This window comes from Oryzias latipes, chromosome 11, assembly GCF_002234675.1.
Source record: "Oryzias latipes chromosome 11, ASM223467v1".
Lineage (NCBI taxonomy): Eukaryota > Metazoa > Chordata > Actinopteri > Beloniformes > Adrianichthyidae > Oryzias > Oryzias latipes.
Genome location: NC_019869.2, coordinates 21183757 through 21202638, shown reverse-complemented (window position 1 = coordinate 21202638; position 18882 = coordinate 21183757). Strand labels below are relative to the sequence as shown.

General features: G+C 39.2%; 1 long non-coding RNA gene across 1 annotated transcript; it reads left to right on the top strand.

Annotated features, from left to right (window-relative positions):
• The first annotated feature begins 530 nt into the window (after positions 1-530).
• LOC111948215 lies at positions 531-1694 on the top strand. Its single transcript, XR_002874177.1, has 3 exons — positions 531-572; positions 947-1008; positions 1654-1694. It is a non-coding gene; the product is annotated as an uncharacterized LOC111948215 (long non-coding RNA).
• The last annotated feature ends 17188 nt before the right edge of the window (positions 1695-18882 follow it).

Genomic DNA, 18882 nt, shown 5'->3' with positions numbered 1-18882 from the left:
TAAAAAACACATTATTGGCCTGAGGGTCGTGCTTTTTGTCCATCAAAATTCTTTCAGCAGAGTTTGGTAACGGTGCAGGACTTCTTCAGGGTTTGTAACTGCAAGAAAATTCACAATATGAGCTAAAATGAACATAAAAAGCATAACGACTTTGATGAAATACAAAATATATTTTACTTATTTAATCATTTCTGTAATGAGTTTGATAAATCTCTATGAATTTTTTTATCGCTCTGACTGTAATGCTTGAAATTAATCAAGTATCCTCATTTAAAAACATGATAATAAATTATTCAAAACTTAACTTTTTTTAAATATTGTTCTAAAAATGAACTTGTTTTAATATATATTATATAATGTCAGGAAAATATGTAAAACAACAAGGCAAAATATTTACTTTTAATACTAAAAACACCCCAAGTGTGTGTTTTTGTTAAATAGGTCGGGGCAAGTAAAGTTGCAAATTCCCAGCGCACTTGAATGCAGCACAACTACCCCCAAAGTGAACGTGCAGATTAATCCGGAGAGCCTCGAGGCGCGCGCAACAGTTTGAATTTCTCTTCATCTGGCAGGTAAGCCAGTGTTTTTTTTCTAAATATTGGATAAATTACATGTAAATATTTAAACTGATCAAACTTTATAAAGAAGCTAACTTCGTGATTTCAAGCCACTATCTCTGTGTTTGAAACGTGACGTAAGAGCATGTCTACCTTACTGCAATAATTTCAGTTATTTCATGTATACATTTTCAAAGTTTGTAATGAAAATCTACAAACATTGTTGTTACTTACCAGGAGAGGGGCACCTGTAAAACAAGCACGTAGCCTAAATGATAACGTCTGTTGTTCTGTGCTCGTTTGACTGAGAGCACGTCTTTCTGGGAAAAACAATGAAAGGCGTTTATTTAAAATAATGATGACGTACTTCCGTCTTTTTACCGCTTTAGATCAGCTATGGTGAAGAAGACATTCCAGACGAATCTGTGAAGCCACAGGAGAGTAAGCTAAAGTAAGTTAAATCCACCAAGTGGACATATTATTTACATTAATGAAGAGTTTAACTGCCTTTTCCCCATTTTCTTTTCTTTCGCCGTTTTTATTTTATTTTTATTTATTTATTTATTTTCAAATATGATAGAGACAACAATACCACCCAACACAGTGAATGTAACTGTTTGAAAATTAAAACATATTTTTGTGAATAACTGTGTTGAATTTGAAATTGCCTATTTATTTCTTTTTTCCTTTTCTTTTACCCTGCAATGTTTTTCATGCTAATGCAAATTGTAGGTGCGAATAATATTTATAAAGAAGAAATACACACAGTAATTGCCAATTAAAACATTGCTTTTGTCATTCTTTGTCTAAACAAATTAGATTTTTTTATGGCAATAATGATTTTTTTTCTTTGATTTCTTTTTTGTTGTTCTTGTTTATGTAACTAAAATATAAAGTTGTGAATAATTTATTATCATGTTCATAAATGAGGATAATTGATTAATTTCAAGCATTACAGTCAAAGCGATAAAGAATTCACAGAAATTTATCAAACTCATTACAGAAATGATTAAATAAGTAAAATATATTTTGTATTTCATCAAAGTCGTTATGCTTTTTATGTTCATTTTAGCTCATATTGTGAATTTTCTTGCAGTTACAAACCCTGAAGAAGTCCTGCACCGTTACCAAACTCTGCTGAAAGAATTTTGATGGACAAAAAGCACGACCCTCAGGCCAATAATGTGTTTTTTAGATTTCTCCTTTGAACTGTTTTGTACTTAAAACCTATTTCATTGTGATGACACTTTGTATGCTGCAGACACGTATCATATTAAAGATTGTTGTTTTCACTGCTGTCTTGTTTCTCTTTAAACTTGCCTCATGTTACAAGAAGTAATCAGGCCAGAATATTTTTTTTACAATGTAGTTACTTTACCCTTACCAACATGTAAGCATTGTCTCATTTGGTGAGGTCAGAAGACCAAGTGTGTATGTACACTGCACAGGAAGGTAATACGTGTACATACCCAGCATTTACTACTGAAAGTACCATGTAATAGAGTGGAAATAGGGCTGACTTTCTTTTACAGGTACAGTTTCATTGTACTTAAGGGTTAAGTACCAAGTAATATTCAAGTGAACATACCCAGCATTTACTACTGAAAGTACCATGTAGTTGAGTGGAAATAGGGCTGACTTTCTTTTACAGTTACAGTTTCAGTGTACTTAAGGGGTAGTTTCTGTGGTAAATTCATGGTAAATACCATGAAACATGCAGCGAGTGCAGACCTAAAGGTCAAGGTACTTTATTTGTACTTACCTTGTTCTTACATGTGGTAAGTACCATAAAAGACACCTTTGCACAACATGTAAATACCCAGTAGGAATATTATAAATACCCAGTATGTACCACATAGGTATGAACCAAATAGTACCATATAAATACACAGTAAGTACCATGTAAGTACAGAGTAGACACAAAAAGTACCATGTAAGTACCCAGTAAAGTCCCATAGAAAGTACCATGTAAACACACTGTAAGTACCCAGTAAATTCCATAAAAAGTACCATGTAAGTACCCTGAAAGTACCCAGTAGTTACACTATAAGTACCATGTAAATACCACTTAAGTACACTGTAAGTACTGTACTGTAAAAGAAAGCGTTACCCACATATGGACTGGATGAGCGAACTCCCCACGAACTCTCCAGCACCCTGAAGAGGGTATAGAGCTGGTCCACTGTTCCATGACTAGGACGGAAACCGCACTGTTGTTCCTGGATCTGAGGTTCGACTATGGGATGAACTCTCCTCTCCAGTACCCTGGCATAGTCTTTCCCAGGGAGACTGAGGAGTGTGATTCCACCGTAGTTGGAACACACCCCGTTCCCCCTTCTTAAAAAGGGGAACCACCACCCCAGTCTGACAATCCAGTGGTACAGTTCCCGACTGCCATGCGATGCTGCACACACGTGTCAGCCAAGACACTCCCACAGCATCCAGAGACTTGAGGTACTCAGGACGGACTCCGTCCACTCCCGGAGCCCTGCCACTGAGGAGCTCATTGACTACCTCAGTGACTTCAGCTTGGGTGATAGACAGCCTCACGCCAAAGTCCTCATTCCCTGCTTCCCCCGCCGGACGGTTTGCCAGAATCTGTTCGAGGCCAACTGATAGTCCTTCTCCATGGCCTCACCAAACTCCTCCCAGGACCGAGTTAGGGAGAACAATAATTTAAAAAAAGGTTTCCTCTAAAAAAAACGGAGACTGCTTATTTTTATGAACCCGCTCTGGAGGCTCTCAGGGTCCGAAAGGGGTGTTAACGTGTCTCCGCCTTAACACCCGGTGCGCCTTTTGTATGTGTCAAAGACTGAAAAATCACCCATAATTGAGACCGCTCCTTATAACCCAGTGCGCCCTATGGTCGTGAAAATACTGGTATTTATTGGAGAAACCATTAGGATGTATTGCTTCATATTAATTACATCTCACAGTATTTTCAATATTTGCTTTGTTGATACAATATAATGTTGCCAGTTTCATAAGCAAAACTTTTAGGAACATCCATTAGAGAGAATGAACAACCTCATTTTTAGAAAACCTAGCATTGCTAAATTTTAACTTTCCAATGTTTTCTCTTATTTGACTGTTTTTCAAATCAGACTTGCAAATGCTTTCTGTGATACTTGTAGGATTACTTTTTCACTACAAGATGCCTATCTCATAAAAGTTTAATATTACACATTTCTTCTAAAAAGAATTTATTTGGAACTACTATCATATAATTTTCTTAAATATTACCAAACCATACAAGTTTCATATTGTCCAATTTTACTTAGGATCTTAATAGTGGTTTGACTGTCTTATGCCTAACTTACAAGTTTCAGATAAAAGAGACAAACATCTTAGAAGATTCATATGTATCATTTCCATATGTGTACAGCATCTTAGGTTCACACCATTGGGAGTTTTTACCTGTAGTATTTTTAATTTTGGGGAACATACTATAAAAAGTATGTTATTGGTAAAAATATGAAATCTTCCAATACAGAACATAATTAGGATTAGTAAAGAGGAATAAACACTTAATGCATTTTCAGACCTTGATAGGCAACAAATCTTGCATACAAATCAGCAGTTTGACTGTAATGAGAACTTGACTAAGTGAGTGAGCGACCTTGGAAGCATTTCAGGCAGACTACTCAAGCAGTGCGTTTACTTCGGTTACTCCTCCTTAGGGTGGTTCAGTTTATTCAACTCACCTGTTCAGCGTCCTATTAAAGTCTAGGTGTGCAAGTTTTTCCTTCTCTTCCTCTACCGCAAACGCTGCGTTCGTTGCCCCACCCTCCTCCCTGGCTTCCACCAGCGAGCTCCGTTGGGGGTAGTTTATTACCCAAAAGTTTTATGGAGATCTTGTCTTATGTAATTGAACTGAGCCTTATGCCAAACTAAAAGAATGTGGAAAAAATAAATGTTTTTACTGCAGGAGTTGCCTGACTGAAATGGCTTTCTTCTGGTTCCAACGAAATGAGTCATTCCAGTCGCAATTTTTTCATGATATAGATGTTGCCATGTTGGAACCAGAATCGTCAGTATGCTATGATTGGTCTGAGTCAGGCTGAGTCATCATTTCTATGACAACCTCTTGCCAGTCAGGAGTGAGCATGTTGGAGGTCCATTCCCTTACTACTTGAAAGCGGGCTCAAGAGAATCTGTCAATCAAATGTGAACATTCAACTTGACATCACATACTTTTATTGAAGCATCTGATTGGCCAGTTAATAACTTGAATAACTTGCGCAACAGAAAAAATAATCAAGAAAAAAATTAGGATAAGCAAGAACATGTTGAGAAAAAGGTAGCAGGGCAAGAATTCTGACAAACAGTATGACTGAGTAGTAGCTGTTTATTTCTCAATTGAAGAGACTAATTCCAAGGGAGGGGTCTCTCAGTCTAGTTCACATACAGTCAATGGTTTGAACAACATGAACTAATATATCTAATATAAATGCAAACTTGTACCTTGTTTGACTTGTTTCATGAGAACCTTCCAGCACTTCTCAAACTTGGATTTTTCAGACACAGAGGGCACCAGAAAGGTGTTATGCCCATTGTCCATTCCTCCAATGCTAGTTTGATTGCAAAAACCTCCTGGTTGTAAATACTTTATTATAAATATGATTATTCCATAATAACACAGTTTATGAAAAGAAGACCTGATCAAAAGAAAATTGTTCTCACTCCATTAACAGCCCTTGATAACAGCTTCACTGAATTGCACTTCAAGCAAAACCAAAAGAGGCTGCAGTTAAAGTGAATTTAAGAGAATGTTAAAAATACGTTTAGTTAGATTGCTTAGCTCTCCAATTCAGAATTTAAATCTAAACCTCGGGATCTTCAGGATGCTGAGCTCGCCAATGCAGTTGCATCTTTGACAGACTCACAGAAATCGCCACTTTTGGGTTATTGTGACACCCACCATCCCACCAATGATGCTACAGGAAACACAGGAGAGTGAAATTAGGTTAAAAAGATAAAAGGGTTGGAAAAATCTAAAAAAAAAAATGGTTGTAAAAACAGAGGAAGCAGAGATTCGTTTATTTTCCTTTAATTTGCAGCTTTAGCTTTAGTCACATGAACCCTTATGGGTGTTGCAGGTTTTTGGGTTGTCTGGCCCCATGGAGGGTATTAGAGAGGAGCGCCAACATCTTAACCCTTGTGCTATCGTAGGCACTTTACCATTGGGAGTTGGGTCATCTGGACCCCACAAGACAGTGCGCTGAACCTTTTTTCTTCAATGATTTGTGATCTTCACTGGTGTCCATGGATTACATGAAATCCTCTTCACCTTTATCCACTTTTGTCATGGTAGGGAGAACATGTCAATGTAAGGGTGGGGTCATAGGATAGCACAAGGGTTAAGGGGAGTGCAGGTATTTCTTGCAGTTCCCTTGAGACTTATAATGCCACCTCAAGGGATGCCATGAAAAAGGAAAATATAATTGTTGAACGTTTTGTAAGTATATTGTGAAGTATCCGTAGAGTTATTGAATGCTGCATGCACCTATTACATATGGGTGATGTTGTCACAGTGTGACCTTATGCCACTCACTGATCATTAATAAGGTGCAAGTACTGGTGCCTTAGAGATCACACTCAAATGCTGCCTGCACAAAGTGTGCATGTGGTGTGTAATTGCACGTAGGATGCAAAAACTACGTTCTGATTGTCTAATTTCCTCATTTCTAACAGTCAGGATGCAACCCACAAGGAGCACGCACTCATCACGTAAACCCCCGCCACCACTGCCCCTTGTGCAGTTCGCTGGATTTGGGTGGGTAGAAAAAAAGTAAAATCTATCTGCATGCCTTGTACAGGTTTCCTGATTTTTCCTTTGCAGACAGTCTGTACACACCCATAAGGGCAGTTGTGAGTGAAGCTTAAACAAAATTAAAATGTCCTAACACCACAGTTTGACAGTGATGATTTGGGTATTTTTGATCAAGCAGTTTTTCACCAATATAATCCAATCAAACTCGAAGAAAGTTTTCTTGAAGGCAAATTGACCACATTTATTTTTGTTCCTCATTTTCTTCAACAAATTATATCTCCACCTTCTCCCGTGAAGGATGTGTGCAGAGGACAAACAGCGTGTGTGTAAACAGTCTGTGGTAAGGCAGCTTTTCCTCAACAGCAGAAAGAACACATAAGCTCTCTGCCTGATTGTAATTACTTCTTGGAGCATCCTCTGATCTGCACCATGTGTGACCAAGCAGATCCTAATAATCGTCTGCCAGAAGGCTGGACCGGTGCTTGCATAGCAAGCCCCCATGAGATGTGGAGATTGGAATAGGGAGAGTGACGACGTCTGTTCTGGCACACATTGACACCTGCCATCGAGTCCTGCAAGTATTCAGCAGGAAGCAGCAGTTGGCTTCAAAAAGATTAGTGCCTCTGAGGGGATGAAAACTGCTGCCTTTCACAGGCTCACAACTTATCAGTTATTAATAAGAATGCCAGGTTGTGTTGTCATCTGCGGTCTCCAGGGTCCTTTTAGACATAAATGTCTCCACCAAGAAGAGGTTAAATACATTAGACTTTGGCCGCTCTGTTTGGGAACAGACAGGATTCTATTTCGTAACTCCAGCTCATTTAACAAATTATTTGTGCTTAAGAAGCACACCTTTTAGTCAACTGGACGTTTGATCATGAGATGTGAACTGGAGACAGAGAGACAAAAAACACATGGCCTCATAAACACACACATTGCTTTCAAATTGTGTTCATATGTGACTTAGTTTCTACACAGGTGCTTATTGTGTAGGAGACCCAGAGGGAGCATCAGAAAGGTGTTCTGGCCATTGTGAATGAAAATTCACTATCAGTTCTCACATCAAAGTAGTAGTTGATCATCCAGAGGTCATTTGGCCACCTGTCAATCAGAAAATCCATCCATGCATTTTCCAAAACCCAGTTACGTATAAGTTGCAGTTTATTTGCTTAGTTTTACCAGGGAGCGATTTAAATGTGATTTTTTTTTTTAAAAGCTGAGATTTGCTCCAGACAGTAACACAGAAGAAGTACCGTCCGAAACAAACATGAATTTGAAGATTTGATCGTTCCCCTCCTGAACTTTATGACATTTTTCTTATTTGCCTCGAGACAATAATATCTTGTTTTTATATTGTCCCTCCATGGACTAATGTGGGATAGCAACTTATCAAACCGGGTTACAGTAAGGTTAGTGAAGCAGTTGATGATGACAGAGCAGGGCTACTTGCAGAGGTTGAGGTTAGTGTACCAGGTACTAAATGTAATTTATCTTCTTGCACTTTCTTGAACAGTGAAAAGTACAAAGTACAAACCACAAAAAATAGTTTTTAAGGGCATAAACATGTCCTAAACACGACAATAACAAGATCTAAGGTCAATATGCTGCCGTGCTTCCCAAGTTCTAAATCCAAAAGAAAAATACCAATTAAAAAGACGTCAGCTCCCAAAATGGATCTAATAGGGGGGCTTAACGAATGTATGACCAAAGAATGACAGGTGCATGCATGCATGCATGAATTTAATTTCAGCCAAATGGCTCCAACACCGAAGAAATTGAACTTTACAATAAACAAATAGATTTAGAAAAATAAATAAATGAATGTGACTCAAAACTTGAAGGTGTGAGGGATATAGTTCAGTTTTACCCTTGTGCTATCTTAGATGACCCCACCCTTACATGGACGTGTTATCTCTACCATGACAAAAGTGGATAAAGGTGAAGAGGATTTCATGTAATCCATGGACACCAGTGAAGATCACAAATCATTGAAGAAAAAAGGTTCAGCGCACTGTCTAGTGGGTCTAGATGACCCAACTCCCAATGGTAAAGTGTCTAGGATAGCACAAGGGTTACGCTTTGGCCAAGATATGGTCAAGAAGAAATGAGTGGTAGAAGAACAAGCTCCACAAGGAAAAGTTGTAGCTGAGATTTGAACCTTTGCATTCTTGCTGTGAGGTTAGAGTGCTAACCACATCCTCTGGACCATCAGAAAGTAACCAGATAACTAAACTTAATAAAAACTATTTCTTTTAAAAGGCTGCTAGAAGTTGAAGCTGGGGTAACTATGGTGCACTGGGGTTCTGTCCTCTTTCCTTTTTTACTTCTACCCTTCCTCTCCTCTATTCTTGATCATAATTTATTATTTAGTTCTCCATGCCTCTGTTTGGTGCAGTGCGATTCATGTATTGTCCCTCTTTTCCTCTCCCCTCCTGGGGAGTGGGAGTGCTTCCAGACTCCAGTTGGCTCATCCGTGCTCCAGTTCCTGACCGTTTACCTCGCCTTTGCTCCTGCTCCTACACCTGGCTGTGGATCCTGCCTCTGGCTCATCTCTGGCTCGTCTCTGCTCTGTGCCTGACCGAGTACCTCGTCTCTGCTCCTGCTCCTACTCCTGGCTGTGGTTCCTGTCTCCGGCTCGACTCGCGCCTTTGACTGTCCCCACAACCACGGCTGGATGAAGCTCGTCTGCTGGACTTTTATATATGTAGTTGTAGATTTAGATAAGTTAATTCTTCTCTAAGAGTTCTGGTAAATCGCCTGTCCGTCCTGGGGGAGGATCCCTCCTTCATGTGGGCACCCCTGAGGTTTCTTCGTTTTTTCCGGAATCCGTTTTTTTTGGGAGTTTTTCCTTACCGCGAAGGGGGGTCTAAGGGCAGGGATGCCAGTATAGCTTAGTCAGTTTGTTAGTTCATTTTAGTATTTTTCTATTGAACTCTTTGTATTCGTGATCCTTTTGATTTCATGTTTTACTTCGAAGCCCATCGAGACGACTGTTGTTGTGATTTTGGGCTATACAAATAAAATTGAATTGAATTGAATTGAACTAACTCTTTTTTGGGGGGATTTTAGGATTTTTGCATGAAACAGGGTGTTAAATTTGAAGATGGGTTTGAATCCAATCCCCTCCTTGATTCTGGACAGACAGGAACTGCTGCAGTTTATTTCAGCCAGGATCAAGCAGCGAACACGCTGGACAATTTACTGGATTATTCATTCATTCATCTTCTTCCGTTGATACCTTTCGGGGTCACGGGGCTGCCGGAGCCTGTCCCGGCCACTTATGGGCGAAGGCAGGGGACACCCTGGACAGGTCGCCAGTCTGTCGCAGGGTTTTACTGGATTAAAGAGATGCAAAAAATAAAGACAACGTTGTCTTCAGTGGTTGTTCACATTTGCTCAAACAAATTCAGTTGCAGAAGGAAATATGAATTAAACGTTTTTTTTGCTTTAACATGATTTATAGATGAAATGTGTGAGTTTCAAAACTGTATGAAGATTAAAAACAACAACTCAATAGTTCCTCACAGGAAAACAACAGACAGAAATCCTTCTAGAAACACCAATGAGGAATTTAATAGAGATGTGGCAGGAATTGCTCTGGAGTAAATGTGTAATTGAAAAATAGAAAGGTGTCAAGATTTCTACTTGTTCTCTAATTCTTATTTATTTGATCATTTTACATTTCATAGGTTTGGCTGTTTTATAGTTGTTTATGGTTTTTTTGTGGCTTTTTGTTTTAAAAAATTTTTATCCAATGAAGTACTTGGGTTCCGTCCGAATTCCTTCACCACTCATAGTGCACTACAGTGCATGCATACACTGTAGTGCACTACGCCATTTTGTAGTGCTGTCCGAATCAATAATTCCAAAATTGAGTTTCTTAGAAATTTCCCAGAAATCTCTGCAAAACACTAGTTGCTCTCTAGATTGGTGAATACATGCATTGCATTTTAGCAATTCTGGGGGGTAATAGTATTTTAATGTTGTTTTTTTTCTTTAAATCATCCACGTTTTCATCATCAGAACACAGTACATCCGTAAGAAGTCTTCGTAAAATGCTTATACTCATCATGTTTTTACTTTGTGAAATCAGTGACGTCATATTTGCCATTTATTGAAAAATTTAAAAAAAAAGTGAACATGGTGTCTGAATTGCTTTTGAAATCCAGGAAACTAGATAGTTTTTTTAGTATTTGGGGAGTAGGGAGGGAATTCGGACATAGCCTTTGTGTTACTTGGGGATGCTTTATAAATGCTTTATAAGTTTGATAGAAAGTTTGATTTGATAATGGCCAAAAAAAAAAACTATGAGCACAATGATTAACTGACAAAACCGATAGTTTAGTCTCCACTTCGGTTTCATATTTCTTAGAAAAAAATTGACTGTGCAAGAAAAAAAAAGAACAGTCAGGGATATGATGAGCTTGGCGTCTGCCAAAACATGACAAAGCTTTTCCCAGAAGAAGACGTATCTGTAAAATCAGGGCATCAGAACAGAGGCTTTGCTGTCCTGCCCACATTAAGCTATTTGTACCGGTGCCATCCTGACCTGATCTTCACTTCCCCTTAACAGGATTTTTGCTTTAATCAAAAGTGGAATGGAAAAAGGACCCTGTGTGCCTCTGGGATATTTTTCCATTAACCATTTTGACACATGACTGACTTTAGGGGATTATTGGTTTTTGAAGAACTATTAACAGCTGTACATTTGCATTTTAATACAGTTCTACTCAACTTACTAATGCAATTTTCTTTTCAGCTTTGTTGCCGTCTTTTTCCTGCAGCAATTCTAAACTAACTATAAGGAGCCCTCCAGCGTTTAATTATTCTAATTGCCACGAAATATTAGTTTTCATTAATCAGCTTTAAAACACTACAATTGGGCCCTAATCATTATTGCTCATCTCCAAAATGTTGCTTGACATTTAACATCAGGGTCCAGGAAATGTCAGCCGAGACGAGGAACAATATTTATTCAAATCAACTAAAACGAGATGTTTTCATGTTTACAAGACTCTCCCGCTCCTTCATTAGATCGGAACACTGTAATGTCGGCAAACGTCTGCACAGAGAGGAAATTCACTCTAAACTTCAAATCTGTTCCCAAAATAACCAACCAGTTTAATTATGGAGTTAATATCACTGCAGTGCGTCTAATTTGTGTTTTCCAGCCATAGCTTGCCTTACTAAATGGTGGGTAAGGCATTCCTTGATAGAGGTCTCTGAATGTCTTTGCAGGACATTCAGCCTAAATGATGACTTTAAAAAACTCCATTTAAAAAAAAAGACATCATTTTTCCACCTTGTTTGGATGCATTGAAGTTTTCCTCATGTAGATCTGAGAACAAAAGGATCTAACTTTTTGCCAACAATTCATGTTTACTTTAAAGTTAATAGTGCTTTGGTGAGCCTCACTCCCTCTATTCCAGTTTTCCCTAATTGCTAAACCACTAAATGCCCTTCTCTAAACCAGCCCATCAATAGCTTTAACTCTTTCCTAAAAGACACGACTCTCTGGTTTTAACCTAAAATATAACACACAACAAACTGTCACTTCAATTCACACCTCACAAGATGCAAAAGAGCCAAAACTCAAACTCTGCATTACACAGCACATAACACATAACTGAAGACACTTGTTGCGAATCAACTGCAGCGAACATAAAGGTAGTTCTGAAACAACTGAGCAGCTTTTCAAAGATGGATAACAGAGCAAGGCAAGACAGACCAAGACCCAGAACCGCAAAAGACTGAGACCTGCACAAAGACCCAGACCCAGACCAAAACCACGACCCAATCAAAAGAGCAAGAATCTCTGATGAGATCTGGGCCATAGTTATTGACTATGGAATGACTATGAGAGAAGCTGGTCAGAGGATCAGTCCTCAACTCAGCAGGTTCACTGTTCACCAGGTTCACCAGATCATTCTTTAACACACCCTGCCTTCGTATCTCCTAACTGGCTAAACACACCTGACCCAGGTCATCAGCAGGGGCCACATTTTCACATCTGCCCTCGAGATATGGTATTACACCATTACCCCTGCTCTACAGACATCTGCTTCAACAAATCTCAAACATTATTAAACTCAAAATTTAGCACATCGTTGTGTCCCCAACGATACAATGATTTCCCAAAGGAATCTGAAGAACTTTCAATGCAGCATTAAAAAGGGCATCTTGTTTTCTGTTTGTTCCGATCAATCAAAGTTTTCTTAAAAATTCTAAAAAAAATTAATTAGAACAAACTGTGCCTCAGGACCTTTGATAATGTGAATTAACTACTAGTCTTTTTTTAATCTTTTAATGATAATTACTTACCAAATCACTCCCCCTTCTCCAAGCAACTTCAGAGCGTTTCATTTCTTTGACCTTTCATTTGTCCCTTTTTCTTACTTTTTATGGCCTTCAGTTAAGAAATGTTCGGAAACTTTTCCAAATTAACTCGCATTCTCGTTGATTAATGTAAAATGAGAGAAGAAATGTATTCTTATTTTTAATATATATATATATTAAAAATTTAAATGACACCTGAACCCATGACGGAGTGTTGGTCACTTTGAAAGTAAGGCAAAGTAGAGCAAACATCTTTGTATGACTGGAAGCTTTCTATTAAATGGAAAAGGGCTAAAACTGTTTATTTTTTAATCCTATGTTTTCAGCAGGCACGAAATGCTTTTAGTTGTCTTTTTACAGCATTCTCATCATCACTCTTCCAGACTCAGCCAAGCCTGAAGGACTAAGACACGTGTTTTTGAAAATAGTGGTCCAGTTGCTGGGCAGAATAGCATCAAAATGAGTCTACTACCTCTAAATTCCCAACATTTTGTGTAAAATGGGGCAAAAAAGTATGTAGTCAGACACCAAATATGCAAGTTCTCTCACTTAAAAAGATTAGAGGCCTGTAATTTGTATACCTCAACTATGAATATCTCATTGTCAGATTTTTAAAGAATATTTGCAAATTATGTTGTAAAACAAGTATTTAGTCAATAACAAAAGTTACAATCAATACTTTGTTACATACCCTTTGTGGGCAATGGCAGCAGTGAAATATTTTCTGTAAGTCTTCACAAGGTTTTCACAAAATGATAGTTTGCCCCATTCCTCCATGCGGATCTCCTCTAGAGCAGTGATGTTTTGGGGCTGTCGCTGTCATGGTGCCTCTGTCAGACTCCTCCCCCTCTCCTCTCCGCTTGGTTCCCTGATTCAGCCCAGCTGCGACCACTGAACTCATCTTCACCACCTGCCTATTTAAGGAGCTCCTGGACCAGTATTCATCGCCAGTCCATTGCCCCTGATGGTGCATATTTGGTCTTCACGCTTTGTTTATGTTAAGCTCTCTGAATCTCTAGTCAGAACCTAATTAGTCTCTTACCTGTTTCCAGGTTCTCTCAGTCACGAGTGGTCGCCTGTCCTGCTGCATTCTGGAAGCCTCTCTCAGTCTCCTTCCCCTGGTCACGCCGCGAGCCTCTGCCGCTTCTCCTCTGCCGCTTCTCCTCCCGTCAAGAGCTGACACCTTCCCCGTCGCTCCCCGGACTTCTGCACCAGTGACGCCACAGAATCCCTACACCTCGCTGTGGATGCCCCGGAGCCTGCTGCCTTCATTGCTACTTCATTATTAAATCCATTCGCTACCTACGCCTGTGCTTCCCCGTGTCTTCTTCCGGGTTTCAGCATCTGAGTCTCTATTGTTCTGTAGCCATGACAGTCGCTGGGCAACACACACTTTCAAATCCCTCCAAAGATTTTCTATGGGATTGAGATCTGGAGACTCGCTATAGGCCACTCCGGAACCCTGAAATGCTTCCCACAAAGCTACTCCTTTATCACCCGAGCGTTTGAGTTTGGAATCGTTGTCATGCTGAAAGACCCAGCCAGGTTTCATATGGTCCCCTTGCTGATGGAACGAGGTTTTCCCTCAAAATTCTGACCATACATGACCTTTTTCATTCTTTATTTTACATGGATCAGTCGTCCTGGTCTCTTTGCTAAAAAAAGAGCACCAAAGCATGATGTTTCCACCCCCATGCTCTGCAATAGGTATGGTGTTCTTTGGATGCAACTCAGGCTTCTTTGTCATCCAAACACAATGAGAAGAGTTCTTACCAAAAAGATCTATTTTGGTTTCATCTGACAATAAGACATTCTCCCAATCCTCTTCTGGATCATCCAAATGCTCTCTAGCACCTTTAGATGGGCCTGCGCATTTACTGGGTTTAGTAGGGGCACACGCCTGGCCCTGCAGGATTTTAGTCCCAAGTGGTGTAGGGTATTATTGATGGTAGCCTTTGTTACTTTGGTCTCAGCTCTCTGTAGGTCATTAACTAGGTCCCTCTGTGTGGTTCTGGGATTTTTGCTCTTGTGATCATTTGACCCCATTTGTATGATAATTACCAGCAGCAGTTAACCAATTCAAAAATTGAACTTGAGTGAGAGCAGCATTTTGTCAATATTATTATCATCAAGCAGAGGTGAAGGGTAGTCATCCAAATAATTACTTGAAGAAGAGTGAAAAAGTATATGATGGAAAAATTCACACAAGAACTTAGTAACAGTTTGGGTGTAGGGTCAAAAACTCACCAACCGAAGCAACAACTAAAAAAACTAAAGAAATGTAAAAATGTAGGTATTTTCAGATAATAATAAAAAATTGACCTGAGTGAAAAGGAACATCTCTGCTTTCCCTTTTGAGAAAAATCAATTGGAGATTAATACTTCAACACTGAAGCTTCAGCTCCAGTGTTGAAGTGTTGACATTCTTTAAATTACCTTAACTCTTTAACTGTTTACACAACACAATTAACGTGGTCCCAGCAGATACTGAAGTGGAATAAAAGCAGCTTTGCGCTGATATGCAACACTTTAGTGTAGTGAAGTGTTTACACAATCAACATAAATCAGTGTTTCTTAAATAGTATGACGCGCCCCCCAAGGGTGGCCCGATGCGATGTCGAGGGGGGCGCGGAGTAGTAGTTTTAGGCACATGCCATACGGGCCTGCGGTGACAGCGGTTCAGAGCTTAGAAAGAAATCTGTGCCATTATCACAGAGTTTGTAACAGCCTGAAACCTGTGAACTGCCATCCCTCCAGCTGCTCCTGTCACACGCGGCTCGCGTGTGTGAGAAGGAGAGGGGAGGGGTAGTGGGCTCAGCCTGCGAGGTGGAACACGCACGCGGAGCGCTGCCTCTGTTGCGAAACACCACGATCATCGAGTGCCTTAGATTACTGCTAATAATGTCATTCTTTATTAACTATTGTAGACATTTTGATGACGTGTCTTTATTTTCATATATACGTATTCTTTGTCTGCCTGTTGTTTAGTTGGTGTTAGTATTTGACATGAAGACAGCAGGTAATGCAGGAAAACAGCTGCACTCTTTGAGATCATAAACAAACAATCATCATTTAGAAAAATATCTGCACATTGTTTTTTACATATTTCTTCAGAGTGAAAACGTTAAATATATTGTGTTAATGATTCAGATCAATGTACATTTAACATTATTTATTGATTGAATTGTTTTTTTCAGCATCAAATGGTTCAGTTGGTCAAAATGTTTCTAGTTTAAATAAGGACTGACAGATTTCTTTTTATTTCACGCACAATAAGCTTCTTTTCTGTTTTAGACTATAACAGGGTTTCTGTGGCTACATAAAGTTAATATTTGTTGAAAGTGGATTTATATTGTTTTTTCCTTTGTTAATGTTAAAAGATACAATTTTAGGTATACTTACACAATTTTTAATAGATACTAACATATAAATTGTCACAGTGGCGAGTCTGTGTCTGTGGGGTGGGGGTGGGGGGGTGGGGGGGGGGGGCATTTTCTTTTTCCTAGGGGGGCCTTGCAAAAAATAATTGAGAAGCACTGGCGTAAATCAACTAATTCTGTCGCATGGAAAAGCAGCTTTGTGCAGTAATGGCACGCATTACGTTTGTAACGTGTTGCACATCCGTACAAAGCCAATCTGAAAAGCCGATTTTTTTTCTCTGCATCAAAATCTGCAGATTTCCGTAAGTCGCGTAAATGGTCATAGATTTGATGAACGTCAAAGAGTGTGTGTTATTTATGCTGGTGGCATCTCCATTGTTAAAGGGTTAACTTGAATCTACGTCAGTATTGAAAATGCTTTAATGAACAGATTAGAATGGTGGCTGGCAATCATCAATATTTGTTTTTTAATCACCTACCTTTACTTTTCTCATTTTCAAGTGATTAAATTCAAAGTGTCACAAAATGTGTTGTTTCTTTGGTGGCTTTTTTCTGGACTATTTATTACAAACATTAGGAAGTACTACTGTCAATCACAGTTGTGTAATATTACAGGTTTTTAATAAAACACAAATTAAGTTGTACTTCAAATTATGGCCAGTAAAACTGATCTCAGGAGTACAAAAAGTTATTTTTGTCAAGTTCCAGCTCCTTCCCTTCCCTTCTGACTCATCCTGCAAACAAACTCAATTAAATTCAATTAAACAAAAAACTCAAGCATCTTCCTTTGCCTATTTGCTCAGCTGCCTCTCTACCTGACTTTGAAGTTCTCAGATTTTCCTACCTTTTTATGCTTTTTTGGACCATGTCTATACTTCTGTATCTACTGGATTCATCCTAATCAATGGATTGGATATTCCGTCTCTGTCACTCCTCTTTTGGAATTGGATCATTGTATTGGTCAATTAGATATTTTTCTCACTTTTAACCCCATGCCACATGTCCCCTAGACCTCTCAAACCTCTGTCAGAGCTTCAGTTTCTTCCTCCAAACCAACTCTTACCGTTTCTGCTCAGCTCCAGCCCATTCACCAAGCTCTGACTATCTCTCATTCTGAGACTTTGCTACCTAGGCTTTCAGTCTAGTTGCATCCTAGTTCATGACAACCTAAATGAACATAACTTTTTACTCCCCTGTGGTTATCTGAAAAAACATGAGTAATTGTCCAAAACTGAACACAAGCGAAGGAGCCCCGCACTGTTCTGGTGCAGGTCTTTAAAGGTCCAAGAGTTTTAGAATGGTTTGAAGATTTTAGAAATGAATATGTTGAATATGATCTACAAATAAACGTAAGCAAGCTAAAAAGTTCAAAGGCAGGTCTTAGCCTATCAGGTAAAGGAGAGGAATCTATTGCTTCGACTGCCTCTTAGCCCACACCGTCATTTAGAAATGTTGAAGTCATCCATGATAACTGTGGACTTACTTTTCAGTCTCACCTCCACCACAACCTCAAGTTAACTGAACCTTCTCTTTAGAGCAGGACTTGCTCTTTAAATCAATCAGTACAGTCTCCTGCTAGTTTTCATTTGAGGCTGCCACAAACAGATTAAACTTATATAGCTTGTTGCTACAGACATCGAAGGACCTCAGGTTTCTCAGGAAGAACAGACAAATCTGCTCTTTCTTGTAGAGTAGGGCTGCCTAACTCTGGTACTCAACATCCACCCCCTTGTCTATTTTCCAGTTCTTTCTGCACTACTTTATGCTTGCAACCAAAAGGTGTGTTTAGCCAGGACATTCATTGTGACATTCGGGGTGGGATTATATAAGTTTGCTTCCTCCCACTCCCTTTCAAGCAATATTTATTAATATGTCTAATTATCCTAAGTTTGATTAGTTACTGTATGAATGTATAACTGATGTTTATATTGCTGTTGTGTATTGTTTCTACTTAATTGCTTGAAATAAACCATTTCAAATCAAATCAAAAATTGTGGACCCCCAAAATTGGTAAAATTGCATCAACTGTTCTTTTCTTTTTTCCTCTTGGTGTTTGGTCACACCAAAAATCAGCTGGCTGAGCTCCTGGGATGGTTGTGTCTATTCTAAAGCAGAACATTGAGTGTAAAAGTGAGATTACTCCAGGAACGTCTGTCTGCTGGTTTCCTCCAAACTGTCAAACTGAGACTGACACATCTTCATGTACCTCCTGATGATGTAGAGCTTCTCCTCATCTCCGAGCTCAGTGGCCTTGTGGTTAGAGTGTCTGCCCTGAGACTGGAAGGTTGTGGGTTAAAACACAGGCCGAGTCATACCAAAGACTTTAAAAATGAGACCCAATGCCTCCCTGCTTGACACTCAGCAGTAAGGGGTTGGATTGGGGGGTTAAATCCACCAAATGGTTCCCGAGCGCGGCTGTGTCTGCAGCTCACCACTCCCCCAGGGGAGAACAAATTTCACACACCTAAGTGTGTGACAGATAGTGTGATTTGATTTTGAAATATGAAAGCAGCCTTAATAATGTGCATAGCTACGGATGAAGGTGAGAATTTTGCTGAGGTCGATGTGAACGTAGCTTAAAGCTTTCATAGTTTTAAGATTTGCATTGGATCATGACAACCACAGGGGAACATCAAGGCAAGTTAAAATTTCTGAAAGTATGGACATTAATTATCAACCAAATGAGATGGACAATATATAAAAAAAATGTTGTATTTAGATATTTGTCATCAGTACATAAAACACACATGGACTTCTGTGTGCATGAGACAGGTGCTTGAAAGCTGAAGATAGAAAAACTGAGCCTCCTTTAGTCTTTATCTGAACGTCTTAAAAC